Raw genomic sequence first — 19573 nt, 5'->3', positions numbered from 1 at the left:
TTTTCTAAAAATAATGTGTTGTCCTTAACATTAATTATGAACCTTCAGGTTTACCAAATCTAGTGATCTGAGAAGAAACAGTCTTAGTCTTGAGCAAAAGTAGGTTTACGTTGTTCATATGGAAAAGAATATAATCATCTATGTATATAAAAACCCAGTGTCCGTGATGACCAGGACGACCAAATGACCGGTCCATCCCCCTGGCCCTCAGGTTCCCATTGATCAGGGGTTGGCTAACGGGGGTACCGGGGTCTCCGATCAATCAGTGGCAGTGGAGCAGATGGAAGGCAGACCGCTTGGCCCCTCCTCCCGGCCTTCAGACTCCAATCAATCAGTGGTGGAGGCAGGGTGGGACTGGGGACTGGCTCCCTTAGTAGTCCTGCAGTTTCAATCTCCAGAGGACAGGCCAGGCACCAATGAACCAGCACTGCCGGCAGGATCCTGACAGTGCTGCTGGCCTCCTGGAACTTGGCCTTGGGTACTGCAGCTGCTTCCCCTCCCTAGACGCTCCACAAGGAAGAAAGGATACCGCCAGCAGTGCCAGAGGTGACCAGAGGTGACTGCTCTCCTCATGCTTCCTCCAAGTCACTCGAACCGGCCCCCCCCCACCCCACTCCAGATGAAGTGTGAGCACTGCACATGGAAGGAATGTAGTAAAAAAATAAAAATGGATGACCAAGAGAATGCCACAGTCAACGTCCGGAGTCCAGCTCAGGAGAGCAGAGAGAAGGGAGAATTCCATAAGTTGGCCAATGCCCAGATATTTCTGAGTGACTGCCTGGCGTGTGACAGTTATGTGACCACAGAGGAAAGAGTCTAAGTTTCTCAGCAGAACACCACGGACTTCTTCCGTGTTCTAAACCCAAATAAGAAATGTGATACCTCACAGCACAAGGTGCTGGCAGTGTCCGTGTATTGTCAGTCTCTGCCTTATTTTGCTGCTAAATTCAGCCTCAGTGTCACTGATGCATCCAGAAGGCTCTGTGGCTTCCTCAAAAGCCTTGGGGCGCACTGTCTTTGACCTGAAGGTAGCTGCGGACTTCAGCATCCTGGAGAGTCAGGAGGAATTTGTGTGTCAGTACTGCCAGCACCATGAGGAAGAGCCCCGGCTACCCATGCTGACCTCCGCCTGCCCTGGCTGGGTCCGATATGCAGAGCACATGCTGGGTCACCCCATCATCCCCCACCTCTACACGGCCAAGTCTCCCCAGCAGATCATGGGCTCTCTGGTGATGGATTACTTTGCCAGATGGCAGAACCTGTCCCCAGACAAGATTTTCCACATCACTATGGTCCCGTTTTATGACAAGAAACTGGAGGCCCTTCGAGAAGATAGTCCCACAGCTTTACATAGTTCCCAGCGTGCTGACTGTGTGTTAACCTCAGGTGAAATTTTTCAGATAATGGAGCAAAGTGACCTTGCCTTGAATGACACTGCCATGGACACTCTGTTTGGAGACATGAAGGAGAGATTTCCGAGCCTGTGGGGAACGGGCCTAAGTCGGCAGGCGGACATCCCTTGAGGGGTCCTGGACTGCAAGAGGGTGAAGGCCGGGCTGAGGGCCCCCCGCCCCAGTGCACAAATTTAGTGTACCAGGCCTCTAATCTATGTTATAAAAGGCCAGTGGCTGTAATGCTGTAACGACCAAATGATCAGTCACCAGGAGGTACATTGATGGGTCTCATGGCGCAGCAGGTCTGGGTCTTGCATGATTTCGTGCACTGGGCCTCTAGTCCTATATAATAAAAAGCCAGGGACCATAAGTATAATGACTAGAATGACCGCTCGACCAGTTGCCATGAGGTGCATTGACCACCTCTCGGCCCCTCCCCTCTCCCACCTCCCCTACACCCTACTTGTGCCTGCAGGCAAATGGGGAACCATGGGGAAGCAGGTGGGTGGCTGCAGGGCAGGACTATGGACTGGCAAGTGGGCAGAACTGCTGACCTCTTGGTCCCTCACCCTGGCATGCAGGCTCCGATGGATCAGCAATGGTGAACGGGGTAACCCCCCTCCCACGAGCGGGGATGGGGCGGGACTGGGGACTGGGGACTGGGGAGCAGGCTGAACTGCTGACTTCTTGGTCCTCACCTTCCCCCCCTCGGCCCGCAGGCTCAGATGGATCAGCGATGGTGAACGGGGGAACCGGGGTGGGTGGTGGGAGGACTGGGCTGGCTGTCAGGCTGTTGGGATCCCCAGCTCATCCCTGACTGCTCGGGGGCTCAGGCCGGTGGGAAAGCAGGTGCCAAAAACTTCACCTCTCTGTGCCTGCGCCCAGCCAGCTGCTGATGGAACACGCCTCCCGCTTGGGGCCACTCATGTGGGCGCCGCTGCCGCCGCCACTGCTGCTGCTGCTGCTGGGACTTGCGATGCTAACAGAAGCTGCGTGGTGTGCCCGCGACCTACCCGCCCCGGCGGCGGAGGCGGCATTTGGCCTAGGGACTGGTGAATGGGCAGAAGATGGCCCTGATTGCAGGCTAGGCCTAGGGAGCCTACCCACATGATTTCCCCTGATTGCAGGCTAGGCCTAGGGACCCTACCCACATGATTTCGTGCACTGGGCCTCTAGTATATAATAAAAGCCTAATAAGCTAACTGTTCGGTCATCCGGTCGCCCTGATTGCAGGCTAGGCCTAGGGACCCTACCCACATGATTTCGTGCACTGGGCCTCTAGTATATAATAAAAGCCTAATATGCTAACTGTTCGGTCATCCGGTCATCCATTCAACCAATCAAAGCTATGCTAATGATATGCTAAGGCCACTCAATTGCTCGATATGATGTGCACTCACCACCAGGGGGCAAACACCAGTCGACCCGTCACTATGATGTGCACTGACTACCAGGGGGCAGATGCTCCGACTGGTAGGTTAGCTTGCTGCTGGGGTCCAGCCAATCAGGACTGAGCGAGACTGAATGAAACGGACCAGACATGCCCTGGAGCCCTCCCACGGTCCCTCCCTGACTGGCCAACCTCCCTTGTCCCTCCATGACCCCAATTGTGCACTGGTGGGGTCCCTCAGCCTGGCCTGTGCCCTCTCGCAATCTGGAACCCCTCGGGGATGTCGGAGAGCTGGTTTCAGCCCTATCTTACAGGCCAGGCCGAGGGACCCCATTGGTGCACGAATTTGTGCACCGGGTCTCTAGTAATTAATAAATAATTATTCATGAATAAACTCTGTGTTTCACATACTCACAACTGTAAATCTACTTTTTCTACACCCTGGGTATCTCCTGTCTTGAACTCTCCTGAAATGAGCAATTTGCTTTCTTTATAATCTCTCTGTAGGTGCAACTTAACATGGGAAGTCAAATGAATATGCAGAATTCAAAATAAGGGAAATTATAGAATCTAAGTGACACTGTGCCAGCATAAGGCAGTCCTTACTATGGAATTAAAATACCCTCTCTCCAATTGGATATTGCTAATTTATGGACCAATTGTCTTGTTGATATTGTCTCACTCTGGCCTGGAAATTGTTCTATCTTCTTGCTTATTCATTATATATTAATTTTAGAGTTTAAATTCATGAGGGAAATAACTCTTCAAGTTATGGAATCTTTTATATACCCCCCACCCCCTGTGTATTATCCACAAAAATTTGGTTGTATTGTCTGAGTGAATGGCACATGATGAGGCAGAGAATAATGCTACAAGTAGATTGGCTGATAAGGGAAAGAAAAAAGTAGGTCAATACTAAAGGGAAGATGCAGAGTTAAGGAACATTTTAGAGAGAAATTTTAGCATATTTATATGCTAAGAATGAAAAGCCAGAAAGAGAGAAATTGAAGATACATCAGAATGGTTAATATATAAAGTGGAGTCTAATAGAAGAGGGAAGGGGGATGAGGCTGAAAGCATAGATAAAGTGATCCATTTTCAATGAAGGGTGGCCTCTGATATAGAAGGGAAGGTGGAAAGAATAGATACAGATTTAATTAAGTCTGTTGGTATAGAAGCAGAGTTGAGTTGATACCCTTGTACCTCAATCATCTGATAAAGTAGGAAGCGAAAAATATCTGCCAAGAATAGTGAGTGAGGGTGGATAGTTGGATTGAGGAGAGAGATAATGATTGGAGAGTGGAGAGGGATGGATGAGAGAGAGGTGACTCCAAGTTAAAGGACTGACTAGCACAATGAAGTCTTAGCTGAGATTGAAGACTGAATTTTTTAGGAGACACTATAAGCATGGTGGTGGGGCATCATTCTGGTGTGGCATTTTATTTTATTAATTATTTATTTATTATTGGTTAATCCTGACCTGAGAATATTTTTTTACATTGATTTTTTAGAAAGAGTGGATGTGATTGGTTATTTTCTACATTGACTTTTCAAAAATTATAAGTACATGGTAACAACAAAACCAAACAATTTTAAATAATACAATTAGAAGTATATCTTTATTCTCTCCTAGAGTAATACATGTAATTTTCAAAATTACCAATATCAGACCATAACTTTCTGAGTTCCCACCATGTAAGTTAGGAAAAATGGTATTCCTCCTTCCTTTCTTTTTCCCTCCCTCTCTCCCTCCCTGCCTTCCTTCCTTCCTTCCTTCCTTCCTTCCTTCCTTCCTTCTTTCCTTCCTTCCTTCCTTCCTTCTTTCCTCCTTCCTTTCTCTCTCTCTCTCTCTCTCTCTCTTTCTTTTTTCATTTGTATTTATTTTTTAATCTTTATTGTTGAGATTATTACAGATGTTCCTCTTTTTTTCCCCCATTGCCCTTCTCCACCCAGTTCCCACCCAGCCCCAGGCCTTCACCACCCTATTGTCTATGTCCATAGGTAATGCATATATGCATATAAAATCTTTATTTAATCTCTTCCCGCCCCCCTCACCTCCTTTCCTTCTGAGAATAATCAGTCTGTTTCATTTCCATGTGTCCAATTCTATTTTATTCACCAGTTTTTTCTGTTCATTAGATTTCTTATTAATTTTTATTTTTAGATTCAATTATTGATAGGTATGTATTTGTTGCCATTTTGTTGTTCGTATTTTTGTTCTTTTTCTTTTACTTCTTCTTAAAGAATACCCTTCAACATTTCATATAATACTGATTTGGTGGTGATGAACTCCTTTAGCTTTTTCTTGTCTGTGAAGCTCTTTATCTGACCTTCAATTCAACAGTGGTATGGGCATTCCCTTGAAGGTAACTAACTGCTTTTCTCTTGCTGATTTTAAGATTCTCTCTTTGTCTTTAGCCCTTGGCATTTTAATGATGATGTGTTTTGGTGTGGTCCTCTTTGGGTTCCTCTTGTTTGGGATTCTCTGTGCTTCCTGGACTTGCAAGTCTATTTCTTTCACCAGGTAGGGGATGTTTTTTGTCATTATTTCTTCAAGTAGGTTTTCAATATCTTGCTCTCTCTCTTCTTCTGGCATCCCCATAATGCAAATGTTGGTACTCTTGAAGTTGCCCCAGAGGATCCTTATACTATCTTTATATTTTTGGATTCTTTTTTCTTTTTGCTCTTCTGATTGGGTAGTTTTTGCTATCTGATATTTCAGATCGTTGATTTGATTCTCAGAATCCTCTACTCTACTGTTGAATCCCTGCATATTATTATTTATTTCAGTCATTGTATGCTTAATTTCTGACTGGTCCTTTTCCATTTCTTTGGAGGTTTCTAGCAGATTCTTAAGTAACCTTATAACTGTGGTTTTGAACTCTATATCCAGTAGTTTGCTTTCTTCCATTTCTTTCATTTGTGACATGTTTCTTTGTCTCTGCATTTTGTTTGCTTCCCTGTGTTTATTTCTATCTATTGGGTAGAGTGGCTATGTGTCCTTGTGTTGGTAGAGTGGCCTTGTGTAGTAGGTGTTCTATAGGGCCCAGTGGCTCAGCCTCCCCAGTCTCCTGAGTTGGGCACTCTAGATGCACCCATTTGTGGGCTGTGAGCACAGTCTTGTTATAGTTGAGACTTGATTGCTGTTGGGTCACTGGGAGGAATTGACCTCCAGGCCATTTGGCTGTGAGGACCAGCTGTGACTACAGTGGGAGAGCTGCTATTTAGGAGACAGCCCTATGGAGCAGGACTTGCTTCAGTGGGGCTTTGATGCTTACTGAGTTTGCCCCTGGAGTGTATCTCTTATGGATATGTAGAGTTGTAATCTGGTATGGTCTGACACTGACCACTGGGTATACTGGCTCTTGGGTGTCCAGGGAGGTGCAAAGTCAGCCACTGCCTGGGGCCACCAAGCAGGAGCTACAGAGAGATATGCAGATTCCTCCTATTTGTATGGGGTTTAAAAGTACCCAGATGAGGCCCAGCTGTGAAGCAAGGCAGGCTGGTGCTGGTGCCCGGTCTTGGGCCTTTTATTGATAGGTTTGAGGTTCCCTTACCCAGCTGTAGCTTGTTTGAGAGATTTTAGCCTGAGCAAGGACAGGCCATTCTTATGCAAAACCCGCTGCACACACCTTGAGTGGGGTTGTAAATTGGATGAAGCGGGGTCTTAAGGAATAACCAGGACAGCATAAACAGAAATGGCTGCCAGTCAGCCCTGAGACTGGGGAGGTCCCAGCATAGGAACAATGTTCCTGCAAGCACCTCCATCTGGAAGAAAGTCACCCTGAGTTCCTGCCCCAATGCCGGACAATCCAGTTCCTCCTCATATGTGTCTGTGATCCCCAGAGCCTCACCCTGGTGCTGGAGCTCAGAGGAAGCAGGACCTTGTAAGTTCAGTTCATGGTGCTAGCCTTTTAAGAGGAACAGCTGAGTCTCCATTAGCCTCTGTGTCACTGAGCCCCAATCTGTACTTGTTTATATAGCCATAGTTCTTACTGCCCTTAGGGATTTCTTTGCACAGCTCTGGGATCCTAGGCTGGAGGTCTGGAGTGTGGTTGGGACCCCTTCCTCCTCCATGTGGCCTGTGCAGAGACAGAGACAACCTCCCTCCCAATTAAAAAAGCAGCACATGTGGGTGCCGAACCAGCCTGTTTCGCGCCCCGCACCTCCTACCAGTCTCAGTGTGCTCTTCTTTACTTTTCTAGTTGTAGGACTTCCATTCAGCTTGCTTTCCAGTGATTCTGGATGATGTTTATTCTGTATTTTAGTTGTAATTTTGATGTGGATGTGGGAAGCGGTGAGTACAGGTATTTACCCACACTGCCATCTTCAAATCTCCTCCTCCTTCTATTTTTTAAGTGAAACTATTTTAATTAAGAAAAATTATAAACATAATGCCCTTTGAGGATAGATTCATAACATGCATATCGAGACCTTACTTTTTATGAGTCATCCTCCTTAAGGATTTTCCCCAACTAACAAGCATTGAATATTTATTTAGAAGTCCTGAAATCTTCGGCAGCTACCTCTGCTCCTCAGTGGTATCTTTTTTTAATCCAAGTGTTAAAGCTTAATGATCAGTCCTCAGGGTACAATGATATTATGGCTCAAATGATTGCCAAACTTTCTTTCCTTAAAAAATACAAATAGATTTCTTTCCCTTGGCAAGTATATTGTGCTGGGGCATATTACAGAATGTTTTACATTATTATGATCTTGTAATTAAGTTATCCCCAAATCAGTAACTGATGTGTCACCTGATATAAAATGGTTTGAAAAGCCCGGATCTTTTCAGAACTCTTAAATAATTCATACTCTGTTTTAGTTTTTCAAAAGTATTGTGACTTTGTGGAGCTGGATAATCTCATCAGGTGTCTGTTTTATTACAAATCAATTAAAGGTGGACAAACTAGTTGCCATGAATGAGGGATAAACCTTCCTAGTTCACTGTTAGCTTTCCAAATGAGATGAATTTTTTTCTTGATTATGGGGTATTTATTTTCCTGTCTTGATTATTTGACTTCTGGGAGTTTATATTGGCTTTTTACACATTATTGGGACCCCTTCCTCCTCCATGTGGCCTGTGCAGAGACAGAGACAACCTCCCTCCCAATTAAAAAAGCAGCACATGTGGGTGCCGAACCAGCCTGTTTCGTGCCCCGCACCTCCTACCAGTCTCAGTGTGCTCTTCTTTACTTTTCTAGTTGTAGGACTTCCATTCAGCTTGCTTTCCAGTGATTCTGGATGATGTTTATTCTGTATTTTAGTTGTAATTTTGTGTGGATGTGGGAGGCGGTGAGTACAGGTATTTACCCACACTACCATCTTCAAATCTCCTCCTCCTTCTATTTCTTAAGTGAAACTATTTTAATTAAGAAAAATTATAAACATAATGCCCTTTGAGGATAGATTCATAACATGCATATCGAGACCTTACTTTTTATGAGTCATCCTCCTTAAGGATTTTCACCAACTAACAAGCATTGAATATTTATTTAGAAGTCCTGAAATCTTCGGCAGCTACCTCTGCTCCTCAGTGGTATCTTTTTTTAATCCAAGTGTTAAAGCTTAATGATCAGTCCTCAGGGTACAATGATATTATGGCTCAAATTATTGCCAAACTTTCTTTCCTTAAAAAATACAAATAGATTTCTTTCCCTTGGCAAGTATATTGTGCTGGGGCATATTACAGAATGTTTTACATTATTATGATCTTGTAATTAAGTTATCCCCAAATCAGTAACTGATGTGTCACCTGATATAAAATGGTTTGAAAAGCCCGGATCTTTTCAGAACTCTTAAATAATTCATACTCTGTTTTAGTTTTTCAAAAGTATTGTGACTTTGTGGAGCTGGATAATCTCATCAGGTGTCTGTTTTATTACAAATCAATTAAAGGTGGACAAACTAGTTGCCATGAATGAGGGATAAACCTTCCTAGTTCACTGTTAGCTTTCCAAATGAGATGAATTTTTTTCTTGATTATGGGGTATTTATTTTCCTCATTTTCCTGTCTTGATTATTTGACTTCTGGGAGTTTATATTGGCTTTTTACACATTATACTTCAAATTTATTTTCATTTATTGCCACTAGAATCACTTGAGATATCCTTGATCTTCTACTTCTGATCAAATAGAGCTATCATTGTGTGGCTTATCATCATTGCCCTTGGAGTCCACCCACTGAGCATTCAGCATCTTTGCAGATGGGATTTCTCATTGGGAAGAGGCAGGACTACTCCTCTATCCATGTGCTAAATGTTACCAGGGCAGGGTTGTTCACTGTTGTTTTTTGTTCAGCTGAACATCACCTTTTGAGGAATTTCTTCTTCCCACTAGATGTAATCAGGTGGGACTTTTCAGGGGCTTTCTTCTCTTCTGGCCCTGATGAGGACTAGTGATGCAAGCTGGGCGGATTCGTTGCTCCCTTTTTGGAATTTGAATCTTGAGCAGAGGGATAAAATGATTAAAACTAGTTGGTGTTCATTCATTCTCATTCGTGTGCCTTGGTCAGACAATTATAGTTTTGTTCTATTAACCCTCCTATCTTTGTGGGCCTGCTTTGGTCCAAGCCTGGTTTTCCAGTTTCTGTTGAAAAAAAAAACAAACCCAAATGATGCATCTAATTTTCTCCTAATATTATTCATTGGAACCTAAACAAATAGATAGCTGAGATGATATTAGCGGTTCCAAATTCCAGTAATAATGCTTCAACTTTAAGCAAAGGAACATTGTGAGTTAGCATATTTATTTTTATAATTGACACGAAATCTAATTTTATGGTCCTATTTTGAAACCAGAACTAATGAAGAAGCCACTAGAAGTTCTAATAACTCCTGCCTTTAATATTTCCTAAATTTGTATCTTGAGGTCCTCTAACTACCACTCTGTTAACTATGATAGCAGTAATTGGATTACTGAGCGTAATTGTTTTTCTTATTTTATAGCATTTTAGTCAAATGAATTCTATTTGTTTTTTTGGGGGGGAGGGAAGAACCTAGATTAACTAATTTTTTTTCTCAGAGATTTTCTCAGCTCTTTTTAATTGCTCCATGCTGATATCTTCCTCATAAAGAGCAAACATTTTATGATTCTGAGCCCTCCCATGAGATCATGTTTTGACCTCCCTTGAAACTAAGTTGGTGTTCATTCATTCTCATTCGTGTGCCTTGGTCAGACAATTATAGTTTTGTTCTATTAACCCTCCTATCTTTGTGGGCCTGCTTTGGTCCAAGCCTGGTTTTCCAGTTTCTGTTGAAAAAAAAAACAAACCCAAATGATGCATCTAATTTTCTCCTAATATTATTCATTGGAACCTAAACAAATAGATAGCTGAGATGATATTAGCGGTTCCAAATTCCAGTAATAATGCTTCAACTTTAAGCAAAGGAACATTGTGAGTTAGCATATTTATTTTTATAATTGACACGAAATCTAATTTTATGGTCCTATTTTGAAACCAGAACTAATGAAGAAGCCACTAGAAGTTCTAATAACTCCTGCCTTTAATATTTCCTAAATTTGTATCTTGAGGTCCTCTAACTACCACTCTGTTAACTATGATAGCAGTAATTGGATTACTGAGCGTAATTGTTTTTCTTATTTTATAGCATTTTAGTCAAATGAATTCTATTTGTTTTTTTGGGGGGGAGGGAAGAACCTAGATTAACTAATTTTTTTTCTCAGAGATTTTCTCAGCTCTTTTTAATTGCTCCATGCTGATATCTTCCTCATAAAGAGCAAACATTTTATGATTCTGAGCCCTCCCATGAGATCATGTTTTGACCTCCAGGCTTGAAACTACTGACAGAGATTTAAGCATTTTTACATATAAGGTCACCCCCCTTTTAAAAACATTTTAAGGGTATTGTACAGGAAAGTTCATTAGGTTGCCTTTCTGATGAAGACAATATAGTATAATGCTTAGGAGTATAAGGGTCTTAGATTAGAGTTTTGATTCTACCACAGACTAGTTGTATGACTTAATTCAAGTTTACTTATGCTCTCTTAAGTTTCAATTTCTTCAGCTGTAAAATGTGGGAGTTCTAGGAAAATTAAATGAAATGATGCACATTTAATGCTTAGTATTTGGCACAGAGTAAGCAGTCAATATTGTTAGCCAACATTATTATTATTATTACTACTCTTTCTCCTACCTCAAGCACTCTGGAAGGTCCTGTTTTGTCACATCAGAATTATTTTTGGTGCTTTAAGCATATTTTTCTCTATCAAATTACACATTTTTTTTCTGTGTTTTCTCTTATATCTATCCTATAAATTATATATTTTATTCTAAGCAATATTTCTTCCCAGTATTCTTAGATATGACGTAATGTACTTTTCATCTCCTCCTTCCCGCTGCAGTTTGACAATCAGTTTGAGGCAGCTCTGCCTCTGTATCTATTATTGTTCAAAAGTTTATAATGGTCTCTATTATCCATGAATGAGTGAGATCATGTGGTATTTTTCCTTCATTGACTGGCTTATTTCACTTAGCATAATGCTCTCCAGCTCCATCCATGCCGTTGCAAATTGTAAGAGTTCCTTCTTTTTTACAGCAGCATAGTATTCCATCGTGTAGATGTACCACAGTTTTCTAATCCATTCATCTACTGATGGGCACTTAGGCTGTTTCCAGATCTTAGCTATGGTGAATTGTGCTGCTATGAACATATGGGTGCATATATCCTTTCTGATTGGTGTTTTTGGTTTCTTGGGATATATTCCTAGAAGTGGGATCACAGGGTCAAATGGGAGTTCCATGTTTTGTTTTTTGAGGAAACTCCATACTGTCTTCCATAGTGGCTGCACCAGTCTGCATTCCCACCAGCAGTGCACAAGTGTTCCTTTTTCTCCACATCCTCTCCAGCACTTGTCGTTTGTTGATTTGTTGATGATAGCCATTCTGACAGGTGTGAAATGGTACCTCATTGTTGTTTTGATTTGCATCTCTCGGATGATTAGCGACTTTGAGCATGTTTTCATATGTCTCTTGGCTTTCTGAATGTCCTCTTTTAAAATGTGTCTATTTAGGTCCTTTGCCCATTATTTTATAGCATTTTAGTCAAATGAATTCTGTTTGTTTTTTGGGGGGAAGGGAAGAACATAGATGAACTAATTTTTTTTTTCCAGAGATCTTCTCAGCCCTTTTTATTGCTCCATGCTGATATCTTCCTCATAAAGAGCAAACCTTTTATGATTCTGAGCCCTCCCATGAGATCATGTTTTGACCTCCAGGCTTGAAACTACTGACAGAGATTTAAGCATTTTTACATATAAGGTCACCCCCCTTTTAAAAACATTTTAAGGGTATTGTACAGGAAAGTTCATTAGGTTGCCTTTCTGATGAAGACAATATAGTATAATGCTTAGGAGTATAAGGGTCTTAGATTAGAGTTTTGATTCTACCACAGACTAGTTGTATGACTTAATTCAAGTTTACTTATGCTCTCTTAAGTTTCAATTTCTTCAGCTGTAAAATGTGGGAGTTATAGGAAGATTAAATGAAATGATGCACATTTAATGCGTAGTATTTGGCACAGAGTAAGCAGTCAATATTGTTAGCCAACATTATTATTATTATTACTACTACTCTTTCTCCCACCTCAAGCACTCTGGAAGGTCCTGTTTTGTCACATCAGAATAATTTTTGGTGCTTTAAGCATATTCTCTATCAAATCAAATTACACATTTTTTACACATTTTTCTGTGTTTTCCTATCCTATAAATTATATATTTTATTCTAAGCAATATTTCTTCCCATTATTCTTAGATATGACTTAATGTACTTTTCATCTCCTTCTGAAATATACATAATAGTGTTAAGAACCCAGACTATACCTCAGATCTACTAGGCAACTAGTAAATATGGCACTTTATCATTGCAGTCTTTTGATAGTTGTTTCCATATGTCTTAATCATGTCCTTGAAGATTGCTCTATATCTTCCTACAAGTGTTTTGCTGCAGTGTGGGTGTTAAGCCATCATCAAATGTATTTGTCAACCTGTCCTCATAAACATTGAATAACTTCTGAAAAGAGGCAGATCTCAGTTTCTGTGGTGGAAACTATAGGCAGGGAGACTTCATTCAGTCAACAATATTTTGGACTTCAGTAGTATTATTTTGGGGCACATTGCAGCACAAACCCCCATTAAAAAACACACTCAGGACTTACTTCCTTTGTGAATGGGTATAGGAGCCTCTTTCCATTGAGGTTCTGTGGCTGATTCTTTTCCTGTGATAGGTAAAGACTCATTTCTTCTTTCAAACTTAGTAAGCCCTCTGATTTGGCAGGCACTGTGCTAGGCAGTGAGGATATAGCAGTGAGAATATAGTTATTTTCCATTATTTGCCATGTCATGGAAAACCCATTTCCTCTTGACCTCTGATTAGGGAATTGTCTATATTTCAGAGCTGCAATACTTTGGTGTTCTAGATCATTGCTGTTATAGGCCATATTCATGTCCACGTTGATAACACTTTCACAACTGAGTAGAGCTAGTTTCATGAGAATTTTTCTTCCTTGATTTTTTGGGACTTTGTCTCTGATGATATTTCCTCCTTTCTATCTGAGAAACCCCTTTAAAAAGTTCCTAGTCACTTTTTCGTAAATGGAACCTCATTAGCAGCTTAATGATTTGGTTCACTAAATTGGGATGTTAATTTCTAACTATCAGTAGTGTTTACTTTGAGTCCTATTATACTATACTAGAGGCCCAGTGCACAAAATTTGTGCACTTGGGGGGGGGCATCCCTCAGCCCAGCCTGCCCCCTCTCACAGTCCGGGAGCACGGGGAGTGGGCCTAAGCCACAGTCTGGCCTCCCTCTGCAGGAGACAACTGGCTGATTGGGGGATGGTACCGCCCCCATCACCCTGCTGCTGCTGCTGCTGCCACTGCTGGCTGCCACAGCCGCCAAGGTGTTTTCATCAACACGGACTTCAGTCCCTTCACCACGAAAAAATGACAACTTCCTTTAGGAATTTTTAAGATGTCTCTTTCATAGGATATGACATTTCTTTCTTTCTTTCTTTTTTAAATCCTCACATGAGGATTATTTTCCCATTGATTTTTAGAGAGCGTGGAAGAGAGAGGGAAAGACAGAAACATCAATGTGAGAGGCACACTTCGATTGGTTGCCTCCTGCATGAGCCCTGACCTGGGCCCCAGCCAGGGAGGAGCCTGCAACTTAGGTACATGCCCTTGATCAGAATCAACCCAGCCCCCCTGCGGGTTTGTGTCTCCGCTCTGGCCACAGCAGCCCAGCGCAATGGCTGCAGGGCTGGGTCTGGGGCTGGGGCTGGGGGCCGGCCCCCCTGTGAGTTGTTCTCTCCGGCTCTGGGGCTGGGTGCGGGCTGCCCTGTCTGTTGTTTTCTCAGGAGGGGCCCGCGCCAGGCCCCTCCTCCTGAGCTGGTTGTGATATGCACATATGTATATGTATATATAATTGTTCTGATTTACCTAAATCAAGGACTTTGTTTTAGATTTTTCTTCCATCACCTTTCAATTAAACTGTGATATTTTTATTAACACTTCAATATTTTTATTAACCTACTTCAAATCACGTCATGGGATTATGAATGAGGGATAATAAAGTTAAAATTGATCAAGACTTAATCAGAACATTTTAAACATGATTTCTTAGAATGCATTATAGTATAGATTATCTTCCTCTTCATAATTTCATACATCTTTCATTCAGAACACATTTATTAAACCTAAAGAGATAAATAAAGCACTGTTCTTGTCACCAAGACACTCATTATTTAGAGAGTATGGACAGTCATGTCCACAGGTGCCTTATTGCATAATACTTACTAACATAAAGATTGTGTGAAATGAAGGGAATGAGTACCTAAATGCATGGGACTTATCTTGAAAGAACTCAGCAGAGAAGATGTGTGAATGGGTCTTGAAACACAGAAGAGGGTGTAAGACCCTCCAGAAAGAGGAAAATGCAGGGGCAAAGACATATTAGAGGCACAAAAGAATATAGAATTATCTGGGAATGAATGATTATTTTTTCTTTTATGGTTTTGGAGGTTAGGTTGGACAGGGTGGTAGCTATGGGAGGAGAAAAGAGTACAGGGGGCAAAAAGACTGGAAAGTATAGTTGTAATCAGAATAAAAAGGGCTTTGGAGGAGTTTGTACTGTAACCAGTATGGAGGAGCCATTGACGAGCTAGGCAACTGAAGGTTTAAGAGCCTAGAGGCTGAGAGGAAGGACAGGGGGCTTATTTACTCATCTAAATCAGTGGTCCCCAGTCCCTGCTTCCCTTCAGAATTATCCTTGGCATTTGTTAACAATACATGGTCAAGCTGCACCGCCGGTGATTTTTAATAAGTGGGTTTAGAGTAGGGACAGACTATCTTAATTTTTAAATAAACTTCATAGATGATACTGATCAACAGCCAAGTCTGAGAAATGTCTGTGTGATGGCCCAGGGCAGGAAGTTTAAAAAGATCTCAGTTGGGTTCATGGTTATGCAGGGAGAAACTGCTAGGGTCAAGTCAGAAGATGCTCGTTTCCAGCTGGTTCAGCTGAGCATGAACTGCTGAGGCAAATTTTGGGAATAAATGTAGAAAGCCCAGAGCAGTTGACCAGTCAATTGAGATGGAGTCAAAGGCAGTCTGTGTTAATATCAGGGCCAGTGAGCCAGTGGTGCTGGTATATTTTCAGGCTCCAAACATAATCCAGAGGAAGGAAATGTCTCCAGACTTTAAAGGCATTGCTCCCCTTTCCTTATGTTGCATAAGTTTCCTTAGGCTGATTTTACTTATTCTTTTGCAACCTGAATAATCATAGTCTCCACAGCCTGCAATGCAAATGAAGGCACATTAAAATTTAATCTTCAAAATGTAATAGATTTTTTAAAGTTCTCACCTGAGGATATGTTTTTATTGATTTTCAGAGAGGAAGGGAGAGGGAGAGAGAGAGGGAGCAAGAGAGAGAGGGAGAGAGAAATATCAATATGTGAGATACATTCATCGGTTGCCTCCTGTAAGCACCTCAGGCTAGGGATCAAACCTTCAACTGAGGTATGTGCCCTGACTGGGAATTGAACCCACCACCTTTGGTGTACGGGACAATGCCCCAACCAACTGAGCCACTTGGCCAGGGCCAAAATATAATAGATTTTATTTCCCTTCTGTTCAACTAGGAACTTCTTCCCTCAAAATTTTCCCACAGTTATCTGGGGAACCTACTTACCTTGTTCAACTCTGGCCTCTTTCTTATCAAGCTTCCACCTATTGTTACCTTTCCAGGGAGCCCGGCTCTGTGGGCACATCTGCCTTCTCAGGGGGCCAAGGGGGGCCTGTGGTCTGCGGCAGAAGGTGGATGGGGAAATGAGCCTCTGTCCAGCCCTGTGCTGGTTGGGTCCTCTGGGTTGAACTGGAACTTGACTCTCTCATAGTCTTTTATGACACAGTCTCTTCCGCTTCTGGCCTTTACCATTTTTCCATCCATTTTCTTCATCTCCTCCCCTTCTCCCCCTAGTTTGATTGAATGAATGAAAAAGTGGAGATAATGGAAGGTAACAGATGCCATCTTATCTCCCTGATTGACTGATTCATTCATTCTGTGATTCAACAGTTACACCAGGCACCATGTGTACGTAAATTAGCTTTTGTCTGGCCAGCATGGCTCAGTGGCTGAGCATCAAACTATGAACCAGGAGGTCACAGTTCGATTCCTGGGCCCGGCACATGCCTGGGTTGCAGGCTTAATTCCCGGGGCGGGTGTGCAGGAGGCAACTGATCAGTGATTCTCTCTCATCATTGATGTTTCTCTCTCTCTTCCCTTCTCCATTCCTCACTGAAATCAATAGAAATATATTTTAAACAAGTAGCTTTTGATTGTAAACGTGTATGGTCTCTGGCACGTAGGCTCTGGAAGCATAGTTATCGTTTATCACCCTTCTCGCAAGAAGGAACGGTTGTCCTGTGCAGAAGGCTAAGGCTCCTGAACTGTAAGTGCAGGAAAATGTTCAAGGTCTTCTGGCACGGAATAAGTGGAATTAAAACACCATGAATTACTAGAGATAAATTTTAATCACGACAAATGATTTTAGACCTTAAGTCCACCGTTTCTAATAGAAATAAAAATGAGAAGTTAATTCTGACCTCAGTTTAGGCCAAGCTTCATTATTTTAAGGAAAAAGTATGATGCTATAGTTTTATAGTCTGCACTCCCACAGGGAATGGATTTACCCACTTAGCTTTAAATATCACTCTGATTTTTATGACTCCCAGATCCTATCTCCAGCCTTAGCCTTTCTTTTGAGCTTGAGCCCAGCTTTCCAAATGAAAGCTTTAAACTCATCGTGTCTTCTGTAGGGGAAACAGCACGGGGTTTTGTATCTGAGAGAAATGCGTTTGACATTTGGTGGACATTTTGTCTCCTCATCCTCAGGATTTTCTTTCTGAGGTGTTTATTAAATTTGCTAGAACTTTCAGAATAAAAAGGAATAGTGACATTGTGTCTCCTCCTGGATGCTATTTTAGTGCTTCACGATTGCCATGATTTTCTCTGTTGTCTAAAATTACTATTTTTTTCTCATGCTTAAAGAAAGAGCTTTCTGAGTTTATTGAGCTTTGCCTTCTACCCCAGCTTTATTGAGGTATAATTGACAAGTGAGATTTTATTATATTTAGAATGTACATTGTGATTATTTGATATATTTATTGTGAAATGATTACCATATTACAGGCTAATCAGGCTAATTACATTTATCACCTCACAACATGGTTGTTATTGTGTGTGTGAGAACTCTTAAAATCTATTCTTGAGTACTTGAAATTTAGAAAATCTACTGACATGATCATATTTTTTTTTCATTTTGCTAATGTGGTGTATTGCATTTATTGATTTGAATCATATTTATATTGACCCATCCTTGAATCCCAGGAGTAAATCCTGCTTAATCACTGTGTATGAGTCTTTCAATATACTGTTAAATATTCATTGCTAATGTTTTGTTAAGGATTTTTCCATCTATGTTCATCAGGAATATTGGTCTGTAATTTTCTTGTAGTATCCTTTTCTGGCTTTGGTACCAGGGTAACGCTGACCTTGTAAAGTCATTTTGTAAATATCCCTTCTCATCAAGTTTTTGGAAGAGTTTGAGAAGGATTGGCATTAATTATTTTTTACATTTTTGGTAGAATTCACTAGTGAAACCATCTGGTCCTGTGTTTTTCTTTAGTGGGAGGTTTTCTGATTACTGATCATTTCTTACTTGTTATTGGTCTGTTCATATTTTCTATTTCTTCATGATTCAGTATCATACTATAAGAAGATTGCTCTGTGTTTTAAGTGCAGTCACTTTTCAGATTTTGTTATCAAAAGTTATAATAAATTTGTAAAATTATTCAAGCAGCTATCTATCTGTGTAGATAGAAAATTTTAAATGGCACAGGAATTATTAGTTCCTTGATGTTTGAAATATTTTCAAATGAAATTAGTTGAGCCTGACACTTTTGTGGGAAGTATTTTTTCAGATATATTTTCTAGTTTCTTCTATCATTATTCCTGTGTTCAAGTTTTGTTTTTTGAGTCAGTTTGCTGATTTTATATCTTCATCTTTAATGACCAATGATGTAAACTTTTTTATGGGCTTATTGACCATTTGTGTATCTTCTTTGGAGAAATGTTCGTTCAAACCCTTTGTCCATTTTTAGTGGGGTTGTTTGTTGTTTTATATGAATTTATAACAGTTCTTTATATATACTAAATGCAGGTATCTTAGCAGATGTAAGATTTGTAAATATTTTGTCTCATTCTGTCAATTGTCCTTTCACTTTTTTGATGGTATCATTTGAAGCTTTTAATTTTGATGAAATCCTAATCCCAGGTCATGAGGATTTACTCCATTTTCTTCTAAGAATATTTTGGCTGTCACACTTGGATCTGTAACTAATTTTGAATTAATATTTGTATTTGGTGTGATGTAGGGGTCCATGTAGATGTCTAATTGTCCCAGTACTATCTGTTGGAAAGGCTATTTCTTCTCTATCATACATTGAAATTGAATGTTTACGTAGGTTTTTGCTTTGGAGCTCAATTAGAGTGCTTTTGGCTTTTAATTTAATTTAAAAGAGGATTGTAACCCATTTGCATGTATTATTATTGATGATATATTTAGTCTTATTTTGAATATCCTTTAGGTCTTCTGGTTCCCATGTTTTTTTCTTTTGATTGCCTTTCCTTCAGGTATATAGAACAAGTGTTTTTAACTGCTTTATTTCTTCTTGCTAATAGGAAGAAACTCTCAATAATATTCATTTAAAAACCACATATACTAATAGTCTCATTGCTTGAGAGTTACATTTCAAGTTGCATTAAGAGTAGGTGTACAGTTCACTAGTATAAATGTAGATGATTGCATTATGAACTTTTTAAGGACAATAAATATGATGATAGATATTCAGAGGATTTGATTAAAAAATGAAATGTCTCATATTAATATCCTATCTAATAAAAGAGAAACATGGTAATTAGCCATACAGCCGCTACCCTTCCCATTGGCTAATCAGTGAGATATGCAAAGTAACTGCCAGCCAAGATGGCGGCCGGCAGCCAGGCAGCTTTAAGCGAACAGGGAGGCTTCCTTGCTTCAGTGACGGAGGAATCCAAGCTTCCCTGCCTGCGCTGCAGGCCTCTGAGCTTGCAGTTTGAAACATTGTAACAAATATAGAAGCTAAACAAAACCCCAGAAACCGGCTTTAGTCAGCCAGGCTTCAGCCAGCAAGACCGCAACATTGTTTCGAATACAGAAGGTAAACAAAG

The 19573-nt window shown here is 41.0% G+C and overlaps 1 protein-coding gene across 1 annotated transcript in view; it reads left to right on the top strand.

Moving 5' to 3' along the window:
* CFAP54 (cilia and flagella associated 54) overlaps positions 1-19573 on the top strand; it is a 250797-nt gene that overhangs the window by 49606 nt on the left and 181618 nt on the right. The gene's annotated exons all lie outside the window — the stretch shown is intronic.

Source organism: Myotis brandtii, unplaced genomic scaffold (assembly GCF_000412655.1).
Source record: "Myotis brandtii unplaced genomic scaffold, ASM41265v1 scaffold708, whole genome shotgun sequence".
NCBI classification, from domain to species: domain Eukaryota; kingdom Metazoa; phylum Chordata; class Mammalia; order Chiroptera; family Vespertilionidae; genus Myotis; species Myotis brandtii.
The sequence above is the reverse complement of the archived record's forward strand: the minus strand, read 5'-3'. Positions and strand labels throughout refer to the sequence as shown.